The sequence below is a fragment of the Achroia grisella genome, unplaced genomic scaffold (genome assembly GCF_030625045.1).
Source record: "Achroia grisella isolate CSIRO2021 unplaced genomic scaffold, CSIRO_AGI_Agris_v1 utg1573, whole genome shotgun sequence".
Taxonomy (NCBI): Eukaryota; Metazoa; Arthropoda; class Insecta; order Lepidoptera; family Pyralidae; genus Achroia; species Achroia grisella.
Window position 1 is genome coordinate 1,617,048 of NW_026712655.1, and position 14,657 is coordinate 1,631,704.

The window sequence follows — 14,657 nt, forward strand, 5'->3', positions numbered from 1 at the left end:
AGATGAATAAAACATCTTTAAATCATTTTAAGTATTCATCACATTCAGATTTATAAATGATGCGAAACATAAATAAAACACTATTTTTGTATGTTAAAAAGGTATAACAAGAGCCAAAACTATTATTTATTACATTTAAAAAGTTTCTAGGGATTACGTGATTGTAGAAAATAATAGCACAGATTATTCGCATAATGCTGCCACGGCCTCTATCGACGATTGAAGGTTTACAACAAACTAGCCAAGAGTTTAGATATAGGATTTTATTTAAAATTTTCGTACCTTAACACAGCTGCACAAATGTGTGTGACTGCTGGACATATTTTCTATTCACATATCTCTCATCATCTCTCTCATTCATATGTAATCAGACGATATGCAGACAGTTCAGTCAGTATTTAAATATAATTAAATTTATACAGTAATTAAATATATGTACTAAAACATTACGATGAACAATAACAATTTACAAACAAGTTTTGGTATTTGATCTATTTCCAATAGAGCATTACTGTTTCTTTGTCAAGAAAATGTGTTATCAGAATTTATATTACGGTCATTGTAATTAGAGAAAATCATCATCTACCCGAATGTAAATCCCTTTCAGTGGAATATATCTATTAAATTAAAGAATTATCAAAATTGGTTCGGTGAGAATAAAACACAAAAATACAGTCGAACCTTACTTAGCTTACATCCCTCGTTTTGAAAATGCAATAGCAATTCGTATTATGGCAGGGTATTGATTTTTTAATGGACGATAATGGAATGGTGCAGCCTCTGCCATATTGTGGACGGTTCGTTTTAGAAAGAAATAAATATATAGAAAAACGTAATAGTAAATTGGATTATTGAAAATAGCAAAATTTTGTGAAACCAAAAATTCAGCATTCTATATTATATAGTTCAAAAAATACGTTGCAAAAGAAATAATAAAGTAACGTTAAACTTCAACAGGTAAATAATGTAAAAGGTCACGTATGGAGGATGACAGTATGGGCATATTGTCAAGTTAGGTAGCCCATTGTAGCAGATTAATCAGGAATTAACCGCGGTGGTTTCCAGGTCCGCGTCAAGGTCGACCTATCATTTATCCAAATCCTTAGGGTATTAGTCTTATCTAAACAACTCACTTTAACGGGTAGGTATTGTCAACATATTCGAAGAATTGAAGTAAAATATTATGGTTTATAATAAATATATAATTTATACATATGTATAATTTTTATATGTGTACGTATTAATTTATGTTTATTATCTATATCAAACATTGATTGCCAATAAATTGAACATCCAGACAAATTAAATGGGCGCAACCGATCGATAGAACTGTTTACAGAGGTTTCTTTGAGTAATAATTTCTATCAGACCAGTTCTTGTCATAATATTACAATGCCATTGAATTTCTACTTCTTTCCTGTTTCAATTATTGGAAGCAAGTGCTTTAAAAATAATTACAAACCCAAAAGGTTGGGAGTTGATTAAACATACGATTCAAATTTAACTTTAAATATACTGCTTGGTTGTAGCGTTTGTTTAAAAAACACGTTTAGTATTGCTTGTAACGTTGTCCAAAAACGTTAGTGGTAGGCATTTTAGGTTTTTATCCTTATAAGAATCTTACTAACCGTTATCCGCAACTTTGTCTGCCTTTTTGAGATAACATATTTCTCCTAGTGATACAGGTAATTTAATTTTGTCTAAATTTCGTCCAGCCGTGTAGTTGCGAAAAAATAACTAACAGAAAGACAGTCACACTTTCTCATTTATAATAATAAATAAATATATGTAGGTTAGTATTTTCACTCTTTTTTAAACGTGATATATTTCCTGACGCTCAACTATACCTACTTTAGAATTACCGTTTCATTAAAAAGAAATATAATACCTTTTACTATTTTCCTGCGACCGCAACTCGCAGCTTACGACCCACAGATAGAATAACACTGAAATAGATATTCGCAAACTTTGGACTCTATCTTTTCTTTGAAGCATCAACCGCTATCAGTGTATTCATATATGCCGCCTTACTAGGTTACGATGTCAGAAGAATATTTGATATACTGTTCTGATCTATCGTAACAGTAACAAAGAATTCTTGCTTAGAAATTGACAACGTTAAACAACCAAAGAAAGTCTGAAAAGAAATTAAAACAGTCCCTTCACAAATTTCTACTGCAGTGTTGTGTATGTAACCAGGAAGGATAGTGGCGACCACACTAAAAACAATAGGCGGTAAGGTTCAATAATCTCATAACAAAACTGACACAGCGTCACCTAGTACCCATGTTTCTTAGCGTGGGTATGTGCTACTGTAATGGATACCAAGAATTAATAGAAATACTCATTTCATTCTATTTGTAAATACATACATAGATGTCGTTATGGTTGTCATAGGAATGTAAAAATGTACTTACTCAATAAATAATTAGATTGAATAGGTACGATGAAATATTTAAAAGTCAAGTAAATTGCAAAGGCTAATGAAGCTATGTTAGAAAAGTCACGGCCAGCCGAGTGAAGCTTGACAGTACCTAAAGATTATAAAGATCTAATTGTGAACTTAGTACATGCATATTGAACAATTACAATATATGACCGAATTTTGTGTAATCAAACATGTCATTTGTAAGGATCGCAGCCAGTAATTCTAAAATTATAACTGCCATAGTAGGTACATATGTATGAGTACACCTGATATGCTAAAATCTGTTAAAATTAATTGTTAGATGTACAAACTACTCTATGTAAATTACTACATACTATATTTTTAATAGAGACATGGCATTGTTTATAAGGAAGTCATAAACTGTGAGGCGATGACAACATATTTTGTTTCAAACAAAAGACTGATGCCAAAATGCTTATGAGGCAAATACAGCTGTAACTGTAACAAGAAAGAACAATTTTAAATTCTAAACTAAAAGCGACTGAAGAAAAAGTCTACTGAATAAAGTATGTAGTGTTAACTGCGCCAGAAACTTTAATAAAAAAGAAATAAGTAATATCTAAATATTTAATATAGGTATTTAACATTTATTCTGAAAAACAAAACAAAAACTTTATTATAAGGCAATTTACATAAAAGTAATTACATAAAAAATAAAATTGGATAATTGCTAACTAGATCCGGCATTTACACTTCAGTTAAATAAGAGATTAGGTGCTTTTTATTGCACGTCGGTTTTATCTAAAGAGGTTAATATATTAAAATAAATTATAGATAAGTAACGTCTTTGAAGAGTTTGCAATGTGAAAATGAAATAAAATATATGTTTATGTATATATTTTAAACATTATATATATATATATATATATATATATATATATATATATATATATATATATATATATATATATATATAATATCCCTTGGGCACTTTGTGGCTCAGACGTGCCGTATAGGTAGTTTTTTGTTGATCCATTTTCACTTGTTGATCCGGAGGCCTTTTGTTGATCTAATGCCAGCTGACCATATATAAATGTTGATCCGTTTTGAGCCACAACTGTCACGACGAGTAATAATAATAATTAAGCGATTTATACACGATTTTATACAAATCCACCTTTTTGGCATACGACCACTTCTTGATCCAATTCAAACGGGCCAATCAGGGTGCAGCATTTGCCAAGGGCTTCCTCATTGGCACGTTTGGGCTACATACATTATGGCTACAGTAACTTAATAATGTCTAGCTAGTATTTCAAGAATAATAGTCTATCTAATCTAAATATTTATAGAAATCAGTCTGGAGTAACGTGACTCCAGATCAAAACTCAATACTTGTTATTTTTTGGACGGGAATTTTTCCTTTTGTAACAACGTACTGAGCGAATGAAGAGAAGACGCAACAGCGGATCTAGGGGGAGCGTTATGGAGGTCTTGGGAGTCATGGGGGGTCATGACTCTCCCCCCGCTTAGCCCAGGACTTAGGTAGACCACTAATTGAACTAAAAAATAATGAAACAGCAAAATTTTTTGCACGATCGGAGTGTTGGTGCAGTAGTATTAATTATAATTAAACATTGTTACTTAAAATATAACACTTAAAGTACTATAACACTAAAAGCAAAATAAGTATTTTCAAAATACTTTTACAGAATAAATTACCTTTTGAGTTTTTGTCCAAACCTCAGATATTTTATTTATTTTAGGTATATCAATCATTACATAGTATAGTATAAAACAAAGTCGCTGTCGCATCTAACAAGTACATAAATAAAGAAAGAAGACTTTTTGGCTCTGAATATATTTCAAAAGTCAATTACTTGTGTTAATCAATTTATATACTCGTTCTTATTTCATAGTACTTGTTTTGATCCGAATGTATACAGATACCGTAACAGTCTATTAATTATGAATTTATTATACCTAACCTAGATATTTTATTTTGACGAGACTCCGTGTAGTAGTAGTATCCGATAAGGGTATGCGAACCCTAAGTATTATTTCAAAATGACCAGTAATTTCGAAGAAATAGGCCTTTGAATTTCAAATCAACTTACCAAACGGACGCTCAAGGTTCGATTCCGCCACCGATTTTTTTTTTGTTATTTTTTTTTTGTTTTGTCTTTATTTTATATTTTAAATGAACTATTTTAATAATGAAATGAATTTAATCGAACAAAACGTTGTTAAGTATTAAATTAATTTTAATTTACATTACCTATTATACTTTCTAAATTGTAAAGCAGCTAACAATTATAGTAAGATCTTATAAATAATTAACACAACAAGTAAAACATTTTAAATGTATTTTCTTTATTATCACAAAATATTTTTTATGCATAATATAATAGTTAATATCACTTAAAATTAATTTAATACTTAACGACGTTTTTATCGATTAAATTCATTTAATTATTAAAATAGTTAATTTTAAATATTACTTTAAAAAAAAAACAAAAAAAAGCCAATGGTAGGAATCGAACCCGGGATGGCTGTGTGGTAAGTTGGTACACAGGTACATTCCTAACTAGTAAAATTAATTTAATGCTTAACTACGTTTTTATTATAAATTAATAGTCGTATAAATTAAATTGATTATTAAAATATTAAATTAAAAAAAAAAACAAAAAAATAAATAATAAAAGTAAACGGACGGAAAGAAATTCGAACTCGGAGTGTCTGTGTGGTAATGTGGTATTGGTACACAGGTACACTACTAACTAGGCCATATTGGTGTTGCTTGTTAAGGTGAAAAAAACTAGTATATATATAAGTTACATACAATTTCAAAGACTTATTTCTTCAAAACTACTGGCCATTCTGAAATAAAACTTTAGGGTTTGCATATGTAATGTTTGCATATAAAATATAATTAAAGGTTACCAGTGTATTTACACTTTTACTGAACAAACAGAGTTGTTTAATACTAAAAATATTGTGTGGAAGGCACCAATTACTTTCAGTGCATTTATAGCTTTGCTCTTTTCCTAATTATTATTATTAAGTTATAAAGTGGTTGAATTTTACGTAGAGTGTTTTTATACGTTATTTCTAATTTACCATTTATTTTAAGTTTTTTAAACTCTATTCATCGAGACCTATCTAATGAGTCCAAACACGATATTTCTGCTGTAAGTTTTCGAAGAGTATGTTCATCATCTGATAATACTGGTGCCAGCATGAAGTCAAGGTTAACAGATAACTAATTACTTTTATTTCGTCAAAATTTTTAGATTACGTGTAATAAATTCATAATATCGCTACCTATTCAAATCAAAACAGGTATTAGGTACTTCATGTACTAGTATATAAATTCATCAACACACAAGTAAATGATTTTTAAATATATTCAGAGCCAAAAAATCATCAATAAAAAACACGTAGGTATCTCTAATATATTATACACTAGCTGTTCCCGCGACTTCGTCCACATGGTTTTTAACTTTATTTTTCTAAAATAAAAGTAGCCTAAGTTACTCCTTGTTACATCAGCTACCTGCCAAAAAAAGTCCCGTCAAAATCGGTCCAGCCATTTCAGAGATTAGCCGGAACAAACAGACAGACAGACAAAAATTGTAAAATATGTTATTTTGGTGTATGTACCGTATTTATATTCATATGCAAGTAGTAAAAAACGGTTATTTCAATATTACAAACAACAGGCTTCAACATTCTCAAGTACCACAAAAAAGATGTTTTTTCTATCAAATAAACCGTTTTTATTAAAAACAAGCTGTTCCCGCGACTTCGTCCGCGTGGAATTTAACTTTATTTTTCTAAAATAAAAGTAGCCTAAGTTACTCCTTATAAATCAGCTACCTGCCAAAAAAAGTACCGTCAAAATCGGTCCAGCCATTTCAGAGATTAGCCGGAACAAACAGACCGACAGACAGACAGACAAAAATTATAAAAATTGTTAATTTGGTATATGTACCTTATATATATTCATATGCATGTAGTAAAAAACGGTTATTTCAATATTACAAACAGACACTCCAATTTTATTTATATGTATAGATTATTATTTATTTATTTATTTATTCATCCAAAATAATACAAATTGTGTAGGATAACGTAATAGTAACATTACAGTAAAATTTTGTCAACAACATAATAGCAACTTAAACATTAAATCTCGGTATATCTATAGACTAGTTGGCCCCAGCGACTTCGTCCGCGTGAAATTTTATTTTATTTTTCTAAAATAATAGTAGCGTAAGTTACTCCTTATTACATCAGCTACTTGGCAAAAAAAGTCCCGTCAAAATCGGTCCAGCTATTTCAGAGATTAGCCGGAACAAACAGACAGACAGACAGACAAAACTTGTAAAATATACCGTATTTATATTCATATGCAAGTAGTAAAAAACGGTTATTTCAATATTACAAACAGACACTCCAATTTTATTTACATGTATAGATGTATAGATTAAAAAAAAAGTAACAGTCACAAGGCTAGTCGTATGCCTAATATATATAATAATGTAATAAATTCATTTAAACAGAAATTGCGGGAACATTATTTAAATTTCTAACTTTTTTACTGTCCTTCTCCTTTTTTCACATCTTTCTGTTATATCCCTATAGTTCTGTCTATATTTTCTGTTTTTCTTACTTTCAATTTGAGACTGTACTTATAATTTGATTATCGGATCATTATGTATTTATTTATATAGAATATTTATACATTTATGGGTTATATTTACATATATATTTATGTATATATATTGTTATTTTTTTATAAAAATTTATATTGCTTTGTATTTATATATCTTTTTTTGACATTTCTTATTTGCACTCATAGTTGCCTGGTAATTAACGCGGCAAGATATTACGTCCACCACATGTACAATTTTTTTTGTGCATTAAAGTTAAATAAATAAATAAAAATACACTACTGTTAATGAAAATGCGTATTGTCTAGTGCTTTGAGATGTATCAATATAAGGTCAACAAAAAAGTCCGTGATGGTATATGTCTATCTCTTAAGGATAACCAACAATAACCATTTTTTATCTTTTACATTTTACGGGAATTTTTTTTATCGTATGTTTCCCTTAAAATCATGTAAACTATGTTATTACGTCATAATCTAAAGAAATAATAATATTTTATAGTGAAATATCCACTATAAAATACCAAAAAATAGCAATGTAATTCGTTACGCGCGAATCAGCTGTTATAAGGTCAAAGGTCGGTGCACCCCGCGTATTTGATAAATAGTGCTTCTCTGGATGTCTTTAAGAGAAAATATATGTACGTGTATATGTACAAGTCCTTAAGTGTTAAGTTTTTCAAATGTACAATAAAGAATAAATATTTTTAAGTACAGTACTTACGTACATTAATATAATACCTACTTTTTACTTGTATCTATTGTTATCAAAATTAAATTATAAGTTCTTAACTCGACCACGACTATGTGACCCTCTCTTGGCGCCAAAACGAGTGAAAAAATGAACAGCATACGACGACGACGCAGTACCTATAGAGTGGAGCAACTGCTTATTCAGTTTTATTCAACTATTTAGTTCATAATTGATAGACCGTTACGGTATCAGAGCCAAAAAGTCTTCTTTCTTTATTTATGTACTGTTAGATGCGACAGCGACTTTGTTTTATACTACACTATGTAATGATTGATATACCTAAAATAAATAAAATATCTGAGGTTTGGACAAAAATTCAAAAGGTACTTTATTTTGAAAAAGTATTTTGAAAATACCTATTTTGCATTTAGTATTTGAAATACAAAACACAAAACTATTTTTGTTTTTAGAGTGACATTTCTATGAATTCACTGTCGATAGCGAGCGGTGCGATGGAAAAAGATAACTGTTTATAAAAAATATAATAAATAGCCCTGGACAATTAACACAGACTGATACTGAACTGATATAAATAGATATTTTTATTTTGTAAATACATATATAATATACATATAAAACACCCAGACCGATGAAAACAATCGATGACCGATGAGTACAATTGTTTGCACCGTGCGAGAAATCGAACCCGCGACCATCGGATGTAAAGCGGTGTGACCACCGAGGCAGTCGAAATATATAAATAATCTTATGAATTTAATTTATTCTAATTTGTTTGTGTGCGCGGGGTGCGGTGGACGGTGCGCCCCCTGCCTCCATCGTTGCTGGAGCTTGCATGTATGGAGCATTGCGAATATAAAATATCTAGATTAGTAAATTCATAATTGATAGACCGTTACGGTATCTATATATATTCGGATTAAAATAAGTATCGCAGTAAGGACCAGTATATAAAGTGATCAACACAATTAATTGATTTTTGAAATATATATACAGAGCCAAAAAGTCTTTGTGTATTCAAAAAATATCTAATTTGTTTGTGTGCGCGGGGTGCGGTGTACGGTGCTCCCCCCTGCAACGGTGGAGTTACTATGTATGGAGCATTGCGAATATAAAATATCTAGATTAGTAAATGAATAAATTCATAATTGATAGACCGTTACGGTATCTATATATATTCGGATGAAAATAAGTATCGCAGTAAGGACGAGTATATAAAGTGATCAACATAATTAATTGATTTTTGAAATAGATTCAGAGCCAAAAAGTCTTTGTGTATACCAAAAATTTAGCCGTTCGGAGCCAGTCATGCACGAATTATTAGTAAAAAATGTGTCGAGTATATCGTACTATCGACGAATATATATGGCCACATCGCAAAATAGAATGCGACGTTGCCATACCGCCTGAGATATACGCGATAGGAGTCAAGTTATTCAGTGCAAAAGGTGGAATCAGCAAGTGTTTGGCTTGTGGCGTGATCAACAAAGTGCCCAAAGAGGTGTTTATATATATATAAAAATCGCTATATTTGGGTATAGTAGCATACTTTTAGGTTTTTATATTTTTATTACAATGGGTTCTATCACGTGGGTGTGGAATCCATTTCTTGTACCTAATTACATTTATTGTTGACTAATATCCTTATTTTTAGTTACATAACAAAAATAAGTTCAGTCAATATTATTATTCGTAACACCACCCTATGGTTGTATTGAAAAATTGCTTTCAAATTATTTATACATAGAAGTATGTTTAGTTTACTAGTTAACTGTACCTATTTTCTGTCATGATAAATATAGCATATTATATATATCAATGTTTTGCTTAGTATAACAAAATACGAATATAATTTGATTACTAAATTTTAAGTTTTATTCAAATCCGATTTATTACCCTCTTACTTTGATTACGCTATTATCAGCTAGTTTCTCTATTTTTAAATACACCTTATGCTTCGATATATGTACTACTGAACGATCAACGTATTTTTTATGGTTAATGAATTTTATTATTAAATCTGCAATATACAATTATATGTTAATTTATTTTATAACTAAGTTCATAACTTTACTTTTGTGTATAGAATATTCTTGATTTGTTTACGAATACTATCTTAATGCTTTAATCACTATTCTGTTGTCAACGGAATAATATAATTTAAGATTAATCTCTATCCAACTCCAAAGTTCAAGCAGATCCATTTGTTGTTCCGCCTTGATAAATTTATAGGGTTAACCAAAGCCTCTCAATTTATCAAGCAATAAAACTTGGCCTAAGTTCACGACTTTTCTCTCTAAAGAGCTGATAAGCCAGTTTGATAGTTAAATTGAAATAAAAAATATATATCATTAAATGTTATCTTTGCCGAAAATTGATGTGGCCAATTCGTTTCGAGATAACCTATGTATATCAAAAATGTTTTTTGTTTTTAATTGTAGTGCAAAGTGCAGTGCAGTATTTTAGGCTATGGTCACGCACGCTATATTTTTAATCCACTTTAAAAAGGAGGTCCTCAATTCGGATGCTTTTTTCCTTTTTACGATTATTAGGCTTTATTGAACTCACACCTTAGGAATAATACGATTACATATCTGTATGAGTACATACAATGAGAATATTGTAATTGTATACATATTATAAAAAAATATTTGCTCCCTGCATTCCTCCATTTATATTGCTCTGTCCGCTTAATTTTTATAAAACGGGTTCCAAAATGATCACTGCCCGTATTAATATAAGTATATATATATTTTTATTTATTACTTTTTTATTGCCCCAAAATTATATCTCAAAGTTCATAAATTAGAGTAATAAGTTACTAATAAGGTTTAAAGGTACCTTTGGTTAGAGGCGAGAAGACAGAATGGATATGTAAGAGTAAGTTTATTTTGAAAGCAGGAAAAAGGAATATATATAGAATTTTGTTAGTCTGTATTGTCTGCCTAATTGATAGTTAATATTTAAGATATACTTTTTCACTACGGTACCTATAATAATAAATATAATTACTACGTTAAGTAAAACAAATGACACGCAAACGATGACGCGGACATTTGGTAGTGAAATAAAACGTAATTTATGACGTGGTTTATAAAACCATGTACAATAAAACACTATTTATAACAGTGATAAATATAAATTAGGTTTGGTGACATATCAGATATTTAGGCGGTATAATAACAGATGAAATACTTAACATTGTCCTTCCACCTACTAAATAAGATTCATAAATCAACCCAGTAAAATGTTTCGTAGATATAGTTGTATTAAGTATTGTTACAGGTCCTATATTATAATAGTGTTCTAACAGAAAACAGGAAAGTTTAGGGTGACATCTATTTTTGGTATTGATGAATCTTCGCAGGAAGTGTCATAGATAGTTACAGGTCTGATATAAAATATTTTTATTTATGTTTTTACATTGGTAGCTCCTTATTCTTCTAATTTCCTATACATAGTTTGTCACCGCACAGGTGCAATAATTGTAACGATCTTTATTTAAAAAAAAAAAACTACAGTCGATATAATTTAGGTTATTACAAAATAGGTTTAGTTTTTATTTAATTTGTCCATAAAAAAATATATAATTTATAATTATGAGTTTAGACTAGCATGTAATATTATTATTTACATTATTTTTAATCATGTATGAAACATTCAATAATTTAATATTTATATTAGCGTAAATTTTATCGATTTCGTATAATTAAAATGTAATTTTGCTTTAAAAAATACATGACCGATGAATGGTGTGGGTTCTTAGACTATAAGACTGTAAAAGTGAATTGTAATCTATCTACACAATTACGACGGCGATATTACGATCGGAATTACGTTAAAGTATAGTTAGTATCATAACACTAATATTTGTCATACGTTTTGTACATAAAACGTGGAATCCTATCAGTCGTGCTCGAGACTCCACCTGTGACGGAGATCGCACTAAACGCGGAAATACGAGGTATTTCATTGAAAACTATTACGCTTTTGTATCATTAAAAAAATATTTAAAAAACTATAATCATTAAAAAAACACGGTAATTATAACTCTATATAAAAGTAAATTAATAGTGGTTTTACGCTTATGTTATGTGTAACATTTTTTTGTATTTTGGTTTTAACGTACATTATTGTATATGTATTCATTTTAATTAATGAACCATTGTATGGAAATGCAAGTCATTCATTATTTTACTTCTGAATTCATGTTTAGAGAACTGAATGTCAAAAATTTAAAAGCAGAAAATAATCGTTATTACTTTTGGCAAAGAAACTAATCATTGGCAATCTTAATATAGATATTGAGGGTTAATTAGTTGGTTGAACTTAGTTACCATAACATCGTTTAATTATTTTTATTAAACCAAGAGTATAATAAAAACTTATTCTCTCGACAATAAATATTTGAATTGTATTAAAAAAATTGCACCAGATGCGTGCGTGTTATGTTTACCGAATATTTGTTATATATTTTTTTATTTAATTTTATAGTACAGTAAAAATAATAAAAATTTAAAAAGATATTTATTATTGTATTATTATATATTAATATTCAAATTTTATCCTACTGTGGAAATGCAATCAAACTGCAAAGCGGTAAATATCGTCTATAATAATGAACAGTCATCACACACTGTGTTATTGTATTCTTCATGCTATTCCTGAACTCCCGCCGTCAATAATATCATTAAACTCACCCGTCAAACCAAAAACCGGAACAGTGATGAAAACTGCATGGTGTAGGAAGTAGGTGACGTACCGTCCTACAAATGCAGAAGATTAGTTATAATTTAGTTTTTTTATCAATACTTATGGTCTTTATCAGTGACATGTTGTTATTCTATTATAAGACATCGGTTTGAACTTGACCATCACCACAAGATCTGTGTTCCATTTTACATCTCACTACGTAGGTATCGCGGTGATGTAACTCTAACAAAATGGGTTTGAAATACTTTTAGCGGCAGGTCACCTTGGGATACCTTGCTTAAATTGTATGTAAAAAAGCCTGTATAGCTATAGAATTAAAATCCAGGCCATAATGTGTTTATAAATGATCCAGTATAATGGTAATAAACATAAGTAAAACTCTACATATATCTTATTACATCACACCGCGGAAAATAAACTGTACTTAAGTATTTATGAATTCCGTGTGCGTTTTGTTTTCATTGTTACACCTTAAATAAATATGTATACTTACTCAATTTAAATCAGGTAAAGTTAGGACACGTAAGTAGGTGATAAAATAAAGAAAATTTACTGATACATGATTTAATAAATATAAAAGATATCAAAGATTTCTTTCTAATGCAATGACTAAAGACTAAGTTAAATCTGTGTATGGGATTTAGGGAGGGATAACTTATGGTTTGCAAGTTTGGCTTAAATAATGACCGTGTTATATTTTCTTGGCCTGTTCGGCTTAACCTATTTGGGTGCGGTTTTTACTAATGTATTGTATCTTGGTAGGTGTCACTAAAATTTTTTTAAACCTACAATTTTTATATATAATAATTTACTATATAAATACACTATATAAATATTCTTGCCCATGTTAATAATTTAATAATTGAACTATGGAACTCTCAGAAATATTCCATTCATCTACACACAGATCATATTTGCACAATCATTTTACCTGTCATCGAACCGCCTAATGTAGAAGTAGATAAATAGTAAGATTGTTTTATCGAAATAAGCAATAAATTGTATATAATTTTGACATTGATTGGGCTAGGATTTATCAGTCTATGATAATAGTGACACAATTTCCATCGTGTATTAAGTACATATATATATGTATGTAGGTATTCTCTACTTATATATAGTAAAAAGAAATGTATTTTAGGTATTGTCATAAATCGGTGGACTGTTTGGCTCTCGGAATGATGAAACCACGCAAATATTTTTTATGGTATAATGTATATAATATCTACGCGTGGCGCATAGTTATGAATAGAAAAAAGAAAGAATGAAAATATCTATCATATGTTACATATAAAATTGTTCTAAAATTACAAAGAAATGGAAGCATTTTACGGCAGTGGCCATCATGTATTATACATATTAAAATTAATTTTTTTCTTGACCTTCTTCAATTAAGTTTAACATTACAAATTGCCGTGTACTACATCACTGTTAAAGATCATATGGACTTATTTATTGTCAATTGACATTCACAAATTAACAGAACCTGAATGTAAAAGTATTTTGATGATTGTTTTTGCAATCCGAAGAATCGTAGGTCATGTAGCTCCCATCGTAATTTTGTATTACTTGAAGTTTATTTATTTATACAATTAAATCTTCAATTCTTATTATCTTCTAATTGTACGAAGATAATTTAATTTACAAATTTTCATTTTCTATTATACATATTAAAATGACCAAGTAATAAATATTCATGTAAGTACCTATAGTGTTTACGAACATTATGAATACTTGGCTTATCTCAATTCTTTGCATTAACAATGGACTACCTTGAAGATTAACTAATAAAACAGTTATATCGAAGTCAAAGTGAAACAATGCAATTTCAGAAATTGATTAAGTATTTATTACTTAATCAATTTCTGAAACTGCAACTATTGGTAAAAATAGAAAAAAAAATTTTTTTTCATTTATATTATTTTTTAAGTTGACATAGTTGTTTCGCAATTATGTATATATATTAAATGTACTATTATTAGCAACAAGGCAGTGCTCTAAAACGATATTATCAATACTTAACCATATATGAATTTACTTCCATAATTAAATAAAACTTACTTATACAAACCTATAGGTACAAAGGTTTGTAGTCGTTTTATATTCTACCCCTCATTTGGAAACCAACTTCAGCACAAGAAGAAAAGTTAAAAAACTTGTGTGTTTCA

At 29.3% G+C, this 14,657-nt stretch overlaps 1 protein-coding gene across 3 annotated transcripts in view; it reads left to right on the forward strand.

Annotated features, from left to right (window-relative positions):
* The window catches only part of LOC131841179 (mitochondrial uncoupling protein 4), a 45,815-nt gene that overhangs the window by 13,111 nt on the left and 18,047 nt on the right, over nt 1–14,657 (forward strand). The window contains exon 1 of one of the 3 annotated variants that reach the window (XM_059189443.1): nt 11,656–11,740. The exons of the other annotated variants lie outside the window; for them this stretch is intronic. The gene's annotated coding sequence lies outside the window, so the exon portion shown is untranslated. Of the gene's footprint in view, nt 1–11,655; nt 11,741–14,657 lie in introns of those variants that run through there. 3 annotated transcript variants of the gene reach the window in all.